The following is a 14,321-nucleotide window of genomic DNA, read 5'->3' as shown; positions in this document are numbered from 1 at the left end:
GACCCAGAGTTAAAGGGCAAATCATGTGGTGATTTAAGTCTCTCTTAAATAGATCTTGGACTCTATTGTACTCATCAGTATGTTTCTTTTTGTACAAAACTCTCTTTTCATTGAAATATCTGATTTAGAAAATGTGCATGAGCCCCACCCACTGAAAACACTTTTTTTTCTGGAGATGAAATCTTAATTTAAATACATTTACCATAACCACACCCTTTCTGCTATGATTGGTCAAGCCACAAGGTTTGTCACTGTGCGTCATAGATCCCAGACGTTTCCACCTCCAAGGGATTCATTGTATAAACAAAGCGGGCGCGAATACAGCTGGATGGAAAATGACTGAAGCCACTATAATGTCATAGAGTTGGATTTTTACATGAGTTTACCTTTCAGAATGCGTAAAAAGTCTGTTTCTCAAAATAAAGAGTTGTATCTGCTACAACTCATGTACTGTGACTGCTTCATTTGAAGCTTGCCAGGGGAAGGTTTGGCCGCCTGTGTGACCTTGGCAACATTGTACACTGAGAGGATAATCCACCGGATTAACTAAAACAAATGGATGTGAGGATTGGTTTTTAAGAGGAAGTCTCCCTATTGAAGTTTACTGATTTCACCAGCAGAGGTCATTTGACATGAACACTTTGAGAAGTATTTATTGTATCAATGTGCTTTCAATCAAGCTAATAATTTGTTTTGAAACCCATAAATACTTAATTACACTGATTTAAATCAATTACACTTTCATCAGTTTAACGCACTTATCTTAATTTCTTTGAAAGGTAATATTTGTGGTCAATGTTTTCATGAATCTTTTTTTGCTCCATCATAACACAAGTCACTCAACATACAACCTCAGAGGCTATACATTATTTACATTATTTATAGCCTCTGTGTGCAATAAGAAAATTATTTTTCGAAAATAAAGTCTCTAAAACTGGATTCATATTGGAGGTGATCCAGTATTTATTTGCACTTTGAATGATATTCAACCGATATGAGCCTCAGGCCTTGATTTTGACACATGTTGAATAACACATGTATTGATTTGACAGGTTGCACAAATTGCCTCCAAAATAATTCTGGTAAAACAACACCTTGTCACTCCTTCCATGCCATTGTAACATCTGCTCCAAACACATTTAGCTTCTTATTTACACAAGCTAAAATGAACCCATGCAAAGGAATAGGATGTTTTTTAAAACTCTTCTATATACTGATTTATTGTAATGCGCTTGGAAGCCGCAGCCTTGCTCGACATTCACGTGTTCGTGGAACCTTTTTATTCTGATGCTATCACGTCCTCATGGAGAAGATGGAGCATCTCATAACTAAAAGGTCTTTTGTAGCGCTTCTTTTGTTTGCTCTGACATGTGCAGGATGAATGACCGGCACATTAATCCAGGCTTTGGTGAGGTGTGTGTGTGCAGCTGGTGAAGCATGTATGATCATAATAGGGGCGTACTGTGTTAAAATATGCACCAGAAGACACACGAGCTTCAGGGCCCACCTCTGTCACCTGCTTTCTAATGGCGCATGATGAGGTACATTTGAATGACATGTGTCAGATGTCATTTTTGAATTAGATCTCACATAGGATGGGCTCACTTTGAAAGTCAAAATTTACATTTAAATAGACAGGTTTTATAGATGTGGCAGCTCCTGGGGGGGGCCTTATGCAGAGCCACGCTTTCTACCTCTCTGCCTTTCCTTCCTCGTATAAAAAGAAGAAAAGTTGAATATGCGTATGTGTTGAGTAAGAAAACCACTCGCACGATTCATGTTGTTTGCTTCTCCCTCCTATCTGAGCAATACTGAGGCATTGGTTAGTCAGAGCAGGCTGAAGTCTGATGTGAATCGTTCCCAGGATCCTTCTTGCAAAGGAAGCCATTCGTTTATTAATGTAATAAGATATATTTTTGGGGGAAAACTATAATTTGTTATGTGTGAAGACTATATTTGAACAGCATTTGTCCTCCTTCCTTAACATGTTCTTCGTTGTGTTTGTTGTTGTTGTGTAACAGAATATGAAGTCATGCAGTGAAATGTACAACAATCCTCAGTAGCAGGAGGCAGCAAAGCTGTATATCTATTTAACCCAGACGTTCTTGCCATACCGATGGAGAGATGGAGAAAAAAAGTGAAACATTTAAGCATTTGAGGCTAAGACAGCTACTCCCTGGGACCCTGAGGCTATCTATGGCAGCTGAAAGTCCTCGTCTTTCCAGCGTGTCCTAGGTCTCGCCAGCGGTCCGACATGCTCTGAACACCTCACCAGCAAGTCGTCCAAAATGCATGCTTGCCAGATGCCAAGGCCACTTCAAAAACTCCAACACAGCAGTTCCAATCCAAGGCGTCTTCCGGGTGGCTGTGCTTCCAATAATGACCATAAATTAGGGTAGGGACATAGTTGGCCTATTATACTGAGAGCTTTGGCTCAGCTCTCTCGTCACCAAAGATAATGCAGCTCTCCTGATCTATTCTTTCTTCACTTGTAAACAAGATCCCAAGATACTTGAACTCCTCCTCTGGGGCCAGGAATTTATCTCCAGCCCAGAGAAGGCTTGCAAATGAGAACCATGGACTCGGATTTGATGGTGCTGATTTTGATCCCTGCCGGCCCCAAACCGTTCCAGCGAGAGCTGAAGGTCATGATATGATGATACAAACAGGACCACATCATCAGCAAACAGCAGTGACCCAATCCTAAACCCACCAAACCAGGCACCCTCAAAACCTTGGCTACATCTTGATATTCTGTCCATGAAGGTTATGAACAGAATCTCTGAGAAAGAGCAGCAATGGTCAGGTGTCCAACCCCCAGCCCGACTAAATACCGGCTATGCAGACCATGGTCTGGCACCTGGCACAGACTCCCTGACAAAGGGTGGAATTCCTTCTCCGGATCCACAAAACACATTCAGACAGGTTTGGCAAACTCCCATGCACCTTCAAGGATCCTGCAGATTGTATAGAACTTATAAACACTTCCTTGACGAGGAAGAAAACCACATTGCTCCTCCTGAATTGGAAGATTCACTATCCGGGAGACCCTACTTTCCGAGGACCCTGATTAGACCTTGAAAGGGAGGTTGAGGAGTTTGATCCGACTAATGTTTGAACACACCTGCTGATTCCCCTCCTTAAAGAGGGGCCCCTGAGCCTGTTCTGCCATTGCAGAGGTATTGTCTACATTCAATATGTCAGTAGCATGTCAGCTATGAAATCCCCGGTCTTTGAGAAACTCTGCTGGTATCTCATCCACCACAGGGGCTATTGCCACCGAGGAGGTTTTAAAGCCACATCAGCCCCAGAAATAGAGAGCCATTAAGTGGAAGGATTAAAGAGGTCTTCTAAATATTCCATCCACCGATTAGCAACTTCTCAAGACCAGGTCAACAGCCCACCATCACAGTAAAACGATCAAAACACGGGGTCCGTTCCGTCGCTCCAACACGACGTCACGTCCGCCCCAGGTCTTATACTTCGCTTCATGGAGAAAGATGGGCAATCAAGAGTGTGTCACGGGTCGTTTATTCGCCGCTCAAAGTCAAACAAAATACAAGCTTTACGATCGCGACCAAACACACGGCGACTGTGCAGGTCAATAGTCCCGGGAAAAAATGGCCCGATCTGTACAAACATCGCTATATTTAAGGCAAATTTCCCGCCCAGGGGGTCATCCTTTCCGGCCAAATGGTCCTTTCAAGTTCCCTGTGTCCCGGTCCCCCATTGAGAGACATCCTAATTTGTTTTCTTGTAATCTAATCAAATGTTCTCGGTGGGGGTTTCCGTCTTTTAGCCCCCCTTTCCCGGGTGTGTCTTGCTTCGTTCTTTGATCTACGATTTAAGGTGTGATTTGCAGATAAACAGATGTTTAAATTACCGGTGTAATATCTCTAATTCTGACCACCATGACAGGCGCCGGCCACTTTACGGCCACAGCTCCCATCAGCTGCCTCAACAATTGAGACACGATACCAACTTCTGGAATAGTTACATGATAGGTTATAATTATGTAGCAGGTGTATTAAGGTAGATAAAGATCGAGTAAGTTCACTCACACATCCATCTTGTTTAAAGAAGAAGATAAAACACGGTACAGAGGTTTAAAGTAAAATGGAAAGTTGTAAAAGTCGACATTTCTCACAGGGGCTGAGCCAAAATGAGTTGATGTCAAGGTTTGGTGAGCCCTCCCAACGGTCTGGGTCACCACCCGGACCTGCCTCAGTGACGCTGTCATACCGGCAGCGACAAATCTATATGTAGCCCCTCTCAGTCCACAAAACGCTTATTTCTCAAGGGGGGGGGGTGAGTCAAGCCTTCAACACTCTGAGTCGACACTTAAAACCACAGTGACCACGACTGAGTCTCGCTATTACTCTTTCACACCTCATCACCATTTAAGAGCTCTAACGGTCATTTAATTGCCCTCCATATGGGGTTATGGGCCCTGTGCTGCATGTTTATCATGTCACGCCGGTCATTTAGTGATGCTTTAATCTGTGAACCTTCCATCGGCCGCCCTACATGAATATGGTGAGTGTTCTCTCTTTATAGCTGCTTATGTAATTCAGGGACGATAACAATCACTGCGCAGGATTGTTATCATCACCGAATTTCAGGACGTGCACTTAAATGTGAGTGTTTAGCCTCACAAACGACCATCAAAGCAATTATTTTGAGCACCAACAAGCTGGCCTGTTTTGTCATTCTAAATAAGGAAGTGACGGCAGATCCTCTATTTTTTGTCCTTTAACGGCTTCCGTTTGTCTACATAAAACTGCTAGAATTTCATTAATCTATTAAAAAGTATATACTATTCATTCTTTATATAGTTAACCAGTCCATCCATTCAATTGTAATTTAATTCATTAATTTCCTATCGTTGATTCCAGGTACGACAAAGACAAGATGAATATGTTAAATATAGTGAAATGCATTTTCAAGATGTCCCAAATTGAATTCATTGCTGCACTCTCTGGAAAACGCACTTGGTGCTCTCGGCCTCAATACTTTCACTTTTATTTATTCATTTCATTTATTTTTGAGCGTCTCTCTATCTCTATCTATCGGTTCAGTGAATGTCTGGGTCGAAGAGATAAGTAGCTTAGCAGTTGTTAGGACAACAAGGACAATTCAAAGTTCTTAAAGGGCAACTCATTTGAAACTTAAACTCTACTGACTTACTCTACATGTTCTAAAAGTATTTCTCTCCAAGATGCAGTAAGTCTCTCATCGTGATGATGCTCTGTTTTAAAGTTATTACTTCATAAAGTTATTCCCCATGTGAAGTCTCACAGAACAAGAGGTTAAGCCCATTATGACATAATAACGAGCTTCGCTCCTCCTGCAGCAGCAAAGAATGCCCTGCTTTGTTTATACATTGTGTCCCTTGGAGGTGAAAACTTCTTGGATTGATGGCTGCGCTGACATACCTCAGTATTTGACCAATCACAGCAGAGTGATTTGTGCGTTTTCAGTGGACGGGGCTTAAGCACATTTTCTAATGTAAATATTTCAATGAAAAAAGAGTTTTTGTACAAACAGTCACATACTGAACTTTAGTGTTTGTTTTTAGGCTGTTGAAGGACACACGCAGTAAACCTACTGAAACATGTTATAACATTATGATTATAACATATTATTATTCTAATGTTAATAATAATTTTTTCGTTATTATCATTTTATTTCTATCATTTTTATCATTAGAATAAATGTATCATTTATCTCATTAATGTATTTTTTAATGTATTTATTTGTATCTATTATTATAACCTGTGCATACCTGTATGCATTAAAGTACTTAATTTTGATTTAAAATTCAGGAGTTAAATGAGTTTAAAATGAGTTGTATCAGCGATTTTCGAAACAATTCTGCTACCCTTAGTAGGTTTGTGTTGTACGTGATTATTTTTTTTTTAAACATTTTTTTGCATCTTTGAATCCAATAAATTGAATCGATTTACAAAATGCATTTTTATTTTTAACACTTTTTTTTTCTTAAACTCCATCTCAACATTAAATCGTTAAATTCTTCCTATCTTCAAAAGGAAATACCGGTTGATTACAATTTCATTCACTTGTTTATGCTAATACCTTTACCAAATTAATTCTAGACTACTGGAGTGGATTCAGATTTAAAATTAACATTTCCATTTTAAGCACCGACCCTGTCAGACACTTAAATTCCAGCATTCCAGAGGCTCACGCCTCATTATCCATAATTACACATAGATTCAGTGCATAATATGACAGATTCATTGGCTCGGAGGTTCATCAGTCAAATCAGCTACTCGAGGACGACGTCCACACAGCAGGAGGAGGTTCTCATCAAGCGTGACGATCTGATTATGGCCTTTTCTCGCCTTCTTCACTCCTGCAGGTAATTACCTCACCGAGGTTGTAGTTTTAGTCAGTTTTTTTTTTTTTCCAACCCGAATTTAAATCATCTGTTGCGGATAAATGCAGTTCTGTATGTGTGTGTGTGTGTGTATCAGGCTGCACAGTGTGTCACCAGTTCATCCCATGGAGTGTTACTGATCCGCCAATTACTCAGCGCTCAAAAAAATCCTCTACACTTCAGTCAAGTTTCAGTTCAATCAATCTCTTGTTTTTACTGTACACTCTTCCATCTCGGCTCGCCGCTCGTCAATACTCCTGACAGGAGGCCTGACGTTTCCGTAATGGCTCGGAATACATGGCTGTAGTGGAGGAGAAAGAGGAGAATGAATTCCACCATCTATTGTCAGAATGATACAGTGAAGGCACGTCTTTCTCGCATGACGTGATGTGATTAAGAGCTCATCCAGATGGTGCTGCTCCTATAAGTTCTGTGTCACATTGGCCTCTTTTTTAACCAAATTAAATTGTGGCCTACAGACTAGTTTTACTATGCAGCAGCTGTCGAGATTATTGGCGATATTGATGCCAAATGTTATTGATTGGATGAGATTGAGAGTCGCACATTGCCAGCCTTCACTCCGATAAAAAAAAGAGGTAGAGCGAGGGATCTTTTTAATGCTACTTTCCTGTCAAATATAGGCATTCATTCTTGTTTATCAGTCATTTAAATGTGTCTAAACCTCATTCCTAAATCACTTTAAAGTGTGCATTAGGGACGTGTAAATAATAGAAAACAAACGATGACGCTTAAAGTAGCATTTGTGTAATGATCTACTCTTTGATCATGTGCTTAAAGAATGTTATCTGTTTGTTTGTTCTAAGCTTATTTGAAACAATAAAACATGTTTATACCTGATAATGTTTATTATCTTTCTATGGTCGGTGAATAAATTGAGTGAGTTATTGACTCAACAGCCGTTTGCTTTTATATTCCTTTGTTTTTAAACAAAAGGTCTAAAAAAAAACATTTACTGAAGGGCAACTAATGTGAAAACCCTACTTTCCCGACTCACTCACATGTTTCAAATGTTGAATTCTTGCTCTCCAAGATGCAGTAAGTCCCTCATCATGACCATGTTATGAACTTATTACTTTATAAAGTTCTCCCTCATCTGGAATCTGGACAAACGAGGGGTGACGAGAGCATTATGACTTAAAAATGGCTTCCCTCTGCCTCCAGCCAGCTGTAATCACAACCCGCTTTGTTTACACAACGAGTCTTTGAGGTGGAGACTTCTGGGATTGATGACACGCGGTGACAAACACCGATGTTTGACCAATCACAGCAAAGTGGGTGTGGTTTTGATGAAGATTGAATCTCCAGAAAAACTAAGAGTTTTCAGTGAGCGGGGCTTAATCACATTTTATAATGTAAATATATATTTAAATGAAAAGAGAGTTTTGTACAAACGGACACATACTGATGAGAACAATAGAGGTCTAAGATCATTTTAAGACACACTTAAATCAACAATTAAGGTATTCCGCATTGACTGTCACCATTCTATTTGTGTGCGTATAATTTTTCGAAGTAATGCGTTTGAGTTTCATTCTTCAGCAGGAATTAACCATCCGTTTATTTTCATTTAGATTTGTGTTCAGCACTGAAACCAAATAGAACACATTTCATTTGTTTCTTGACTTCTCAGTCGAGTGTTTCAATTTGATATTCTGTGAAATTGCTATTCTTTGTTGCGTTGTTTCATATTGCCCTCTCTAATAACCTTGTGTATGAAGTGAGAGTTTTAGTTTCTTTTGTTATTTTTCTACTATGATCGATGTCCTGTTCTTTATCTTTTTTTATTAACCTCTAAGTAACGATTGGAACCTTCAAAGAAATGGTGGTACATCTTGAAGGGCAGCACAATTTATTGTTCTTATTTACCACTTCAGAGACTTCAGAAGATACGTCTGTGCTTATTAATTGGTGTTTTTAGTTTTGTCCCAGCTGGAGAAACACCAATGGAAGCAGCACAATTATAGAAAGAAAAAAAAAGCTCAGCAAAAACCTATAGATTTTTTGTGCTACTGTAGAAGAGGAACACAGTCAATTCCTACATAGTAAACAGGTTGTATTTATTGTGGTTAATCTCTCATCAGTTATACATGTATTTAGAGGATTTCAAAAAGAAAATGTCATCTTTTCACGCCTGGAAATATTGTATATGTAATATTAAAAGTTTTTAAAGCTATGGGAACAACATACACCAAAAAAAGGGTATTTTATCACTGAATTATTATTAAAATTCAACAAAATTATTATAAATTACTATTATTATTCAATCAGTCTACCGAAAAATAGATTTTCCAGAAGCAAATTTCCACAGTTCCTTTGGGAAAAAAGTATTTTTTGACAGAAAAATGTTCCTTTCCCTACTTGATGTCCTTGTATAACAACGGGAATGGTTTGACCTTGAATATCAACACCCTTAGTTGAGTGAATTCAGGAAGGGAGCTAAATCAGTCTTGAGATTTCTTTCTCAAAGGTCTCTATATAAAGCCTGAGATCACCGTCTTCCAACTTGGTTCAGGTATCATTACGGAATTTATTGGTTTTTCTGTAAGACCTCAGGGTCACATTCATTGGCCAGAGAGAGATTCCGTGTCATCGACCTTCATCCCGCAACACATTCGCACGGATTTATCGAGTGCTAAAGGTCACACACTGATACCTCTATTTCTGATGTCATCATCCAATGCAATGATGCACTTTATCTGTCAATGAATGTGTGGCCAAGGTAAGTGTCATGAAGATGTTTTATTTATGTATCTCAATTTGCCCTTAAGGTCGGTTTATTTGTAAGTTTATACACGGGATTTTCTAGTATACATGTTTCAAATACAACAGTTGTATTTCAACCATTTTTTTCTATCAATAGTATACTTAAAAGTATCTTAAATGTTTTTGTTCCACTTAAATAAATACGTATTTTAACCCAGATGACAAGAAACGAGGAAACAAAATATAGACATTCAGCACCGCTGGAGCCCCTTTAACTGGATATAGGTTAGGGGTCCAGGTTCCGCTGTGTGGAACACAGTTTCATTTTGCACACGACGTCATTAAAGTGAAAAAAAGTTGAATTTTTCATTTACAAGTGGAGTCATCCTTTCTTTTACTTCATTATGCTGAGGAATAAGTGGGAGCTTGTGTAGCAGCCAAGCAGTGTCTCAGCAAGAGATGAGAAGTCGGTGTTTTGTGTCTTTTAATGGTGGCTAAACTCATGTATGAAAGTATGTTCAAACTTTTTTGGGGGTTCTGTAATGACCTGAAACCAGTTCACGATACCCCGTAAGCTAAAAATAAATCTAACACTCTTAGCTCACCCAATCACGAACACGTGGAACACAAATAAAGAAACAGTTTTCTTGTATTCAAACTCTATTGGCATGACTCGCTGAGGTTAAGTGTAGCATAAGTGGAGGAGCACTTGAGAAACAGAGGATAATCTACAGCTCTCCGCATGCAACTTCTACATTTTCCTCCTCGTCAGATCATTGGATTGAATCCACTTGAGGTGTCTCGAGATCCAGAGGCGAGTCACCAGCGACGACCTGTCTGCATGTGCCACAAACTGCATGGACACATTTTCTCCAATCAATATTTAACCTGAGGGAGTGAGAGGCCAAACACAGTGTTGATTTCAGGAGTGCAACTGTAGGGCTCTCAAGTGACACTCATTGTCTGTTCAGGTGGAACGATCAATCCTCCGCATCGTATGATGTTCCGCGACGTTAACCTCCTCAAAAAAAACAAAATACGTGTTTTACTAGAGTTTTCGTGCTTGTTTATGAACTCCCTTCACCTCCCTATTTTTGGCCTTAATGAATTGATATTTTCAAACCAATAGAAATTTATATGAGTATTTAGATAAATAGTAGTGATCGGTTGGTGAGGCCTCATGGTACAGCTATGTGGTGAAGACACTGTATCGTGATACAGTTTTTACAATTTTTAAGGCCACTAGATGGCACTCTTTTCTTTACAATGTTAGGCACTAATCCAATAATTCAATGAAACCTGGCATCCTTTTTAAACTTAGAGTGCCATCTAGTGGCCTTAAAAAATAAGATACTCTATAATGATACAGTGTTTTCAATTTAAAAGACCACTAGATGGCACTCTTTTCTTTACAATGATAGACTCTAATCCAATAATTCAATGAAACCTGCCATCCTTTTCAAATTGAGAGGGCCATCTAGTGGCCTTGAAAATGAAGATAGATGTATCGTGATACAGTGTCTTCACAACGTAGCTGTATCATGAGGCCTCATCAACCCATCAATAGTATATTTAATAACTTGTTCGAGCCAATCCTGTAACCAAGACGTTTAGTTGCGACTAGCTATTTTAGGTTTGTAATAACATTCATGATTTCAATATACAAAAAACAAAATATAGCATCACTGCAACATGAAATGATAACTTGAGGAATATACCTTGCACAGTGTTCCACAAGGTTACCTTCTATTTGGGTTAACAAGGTAGAGGAGCAGATTCCAGCGGGACAAATATTGGAAGGACATTTGAGGTATTTTCTGACAGGATTTTTGGCTGAAGATTCGTGGGAGGAATTGAGAACAGGGGGAAAAAATGAGGTCAGTTATAAAACACTTTTGTAACCACACTGAATGCATTATTTATTGTGATCATAATCAATCAATGTGAAAACCATATTTGGGATGGAACATGTTGAAAACTAGCTATTAGCTATTCTCAGCAGAGCTTCGGTAACAACTAAAGTCCGGGGGGAAGTCGATATGGTCTGGTTTCCCTCGAGGTTTTTCTAATTACTTAAAACTCTTAACCTCTTTTCTCTCCAGGCTCATAGGAGCCGAAGGTTTGAACTTCATTTTCTGTGCCTGATTAAGAATAGTCACAGTTTCATGGAGCCCCCAAGGGGACATGGAAGAAAAATATATATATTGCGTGATCTCGAAAAGTATTGCAAGATCACGCAATATATATTTTTTCACAGACCAGTTGTTCGGTTTTCTCCACTTTAATTTAGAAAGTTCTCGCTAAACTGTGCAATAAGTTCTCCAAACACCATTAAGAAGGAAGAAATAAACCTAAATTAAGAGCATCAACACAACTCTCTTTATCATTCATTAGTTCATACATTTTTGCATATCTATTGATTGATTAAAACTATCTAATACTGTCACCCAATAAATAGGATTTAAATTTTGTAAAAGTATTGCCAGATTACACAAAAAAAAATTTTCTTCCATGTCCTTTTAGGGACTAAGTACATCTCTAGTAAATTCAACAAACTTTTTTTTTCTTTTCTATTTCCATCTGTGATCAAGTTAGAAACCTTTGAATAAGTCATCAAAAAAAAGACACAGCAAGGCTAAAAAGTTGACATTTATTTCGGTATCATGTAATATGCGGGTGTTTTCACAACATTTTGAATTACATAGATGGGTTGGTGAAGACGACAAAACTAGAAAAGTGTTCTCTATCGATACACTGTGTACTCTTGTCAATAATCGTGTACATTGCTGTAAATAAAAGTAAGATAAATTCCCTGATATCTCCCTGCTGGTGTCACGATATTCCATCTTTACCTACCTGAACTGACGGTAATTATGTGGTTAATTCTAAAAGAAAACACAGTGACTTGAATCCTTTTTAAATACGACCCCCTCTCGGGTCTACGGGTCCAAGCAAACATCATCAGTTCCTGAGCAAACGCATAAATCTGATGATCATAGATATTGTTTGTACTTGTCACACACTTGCCATCACAGCGGATCCTGACAGTCTTATTATAACACAATCGAGTTTACCTTGCAGTGTGCGACAGTTTCGGATGTAGCGCCGACTAATCTCACCGAAAAGGCAAACACAATGACACGGCTGGTTATGGCTTGTTCGCTGGTTTTGAAATGTTTGAGCGTTCCCTCTTTTTTCAGACCCTCGAATCATCAGACGCCTCCTGTGACAGGGTTGTGTGCCAGATTGTAGAGTTGAGCAAACTGTTGTGAAATCAACTTAATCAATATCCAGCTGCCTCTTGGTGCGGAATTGAAGAGAAAAATCAAGACAAGTGTTATCCAGACGCGTGGCAGACGCTTCATTATCCTCCTGAAACATGGCGTTCCAACAGAAATATTTATTCTGTTTACTTCATCCTCAGACTCAAGTCGACATCTTGATGCATAAAAGCTCGTGAAGATTTTGTTGTCGCTGAGTCTTGTCGGATAAAGTGCAGTTAACGGTAAACTTAGAGTGAAAGTTCATCCAAAATTCAAACACCTTTTCTATTTAACCTCATGTCGACTAATGGTTGGGATTATTTTCAGAGTAATCTGTTCCTTTTTAGAGTTATAGACAAAATGTTTGTTCATTTTAATGTAGTGACTGTAGCTCTGTTGAGGTCATCTTCATCTTTGTCCAAAAAGACACTAAAAAACATCCAAATACCTCCATACTGCTCGTCTGTAACGTCCATCTTGTATTGAAGCCTAAACATGAGGAATTTTTCCAGAAAAACTTAAACAAATCTCTATTTTAATATTGTTTTTCGTAGCCACTTAAACCCTTTGAACTCTTTTGAAGTCAAGCATTCTCACCCGAAGCCCTATTAGAGGTTTGTTTCATCACTTTCTTATTATAAAAAGAATCCTTTAGCTCAGCTCATACCATAGATCAGAACTACTGTGTGCCCAGCGTGCAATAACAGCAAGAAAGCGACATCTTTAGGTAGTTGACAGGAAGAAACATATGTTCAACAGACCACCAAACATCTAAGAAACTGTGCAGATGTTAAACGAGCCTTCTTTCTACAAGCTGCATTTTATTGGAATTTTTTTTTTTTTTTCCTTCCCTCAAAGCGTTTGAATCATTTGCTGTGCCTGGAGGGAAACTTGTATGGATGGAAATTGGGTTGTAGCTTTAATGTTATGACTATTATCCGCTAAAATGTGCGGCTAATGTTTTGTAAGAATGCATTGCCTATGAATTATTGATCCGGGATTGTTGTAATGCGGAAAACCAATTTCCAGAGCAGACCGGGGCGTCGGTGCAGATACAAGAATCTGGGGACTGGGTTTGATTAGAACATGGTGTACATGTATTTGTAGTTGATTCTTTCCAAGGCATTTCTCAGTGTGTAAGGGAGAACAATATTTTAATACAACAGGACATGTAGATTCATCCAAGAAGCCCTTGACCAGAGTTTACACCCTCCATACATTTTTTAAATTGTCATGGCTGTAAAAATATTATCTTTTTTTTTTATGAAGATCCCATCAATCCACAAAGTTAAGTGACTTCAGTTGATAAAGTTAATTCAAAAGCAAGTATCTAGAGTCTTCAATATTGTAAAAGGTTTCTTATTAGTTAATCTATTTTTTATTTTTTATATAGTTAGTTTGTTTTGGTAGTTAGTTAAGTGGTTAGTTAGTTAGTCAATTTGTTCGTGTTGTTGTTTCATCCATTTGTTAGTTCATTTGTTCCTTTGTTTGTTTGTTAGTTCACTAAGTCCTTCTTTTGTTTGTTAGTTCACTAGTTCTTTCGTCCATTTGATAGTTCATTAGTTCCTTCGTTTGATGGTAAATTCATTAATCCCTTCGTTTGTTTGTTAGTTCACTAGTTCTTTTGTTTGTTTGTTAGTTCATTAGTTCATTCATCTGTTGTTAGTTCATTAGTTCCTTTGTTTGTTTGTTAGGTCATTAGTTCCTTTGTTTGTTTGTTGGTTCATTAGTTCCTTCATCTGTTGTTAGTTCATTAGTTATTTTGTTTGTTTGTTAGTTCATTAGTTCCTTCATTTTTTGTTAGTTCATTAGTTTCTTTGTTTGTTTGTTGGTTCATTATTTCCTTTGTTTGTTGGTTCATTAGTTTCTTTGTTACTTCATCCTTTATACCTTTGTTTGTGGTTTATGTTGTTTAACCTTCATGTTGGAACATT

Source organism: Callionymus lyra, chromosome 11, assembly GCF_982586985.1.
Source record: "Callionymus lyra chromosome 11, fCalLyr1.hap1.1, whole genome shotgun sequence".
Lineage (NCBI taxonomy): Eukaryota > Metazoa > Chordata > Actinopteri > Syngnathiformes > Callionymidae > Callionymus > Callionymus lyra.
Note: the sequence above shows the minus strand (reverse complement) of the source record.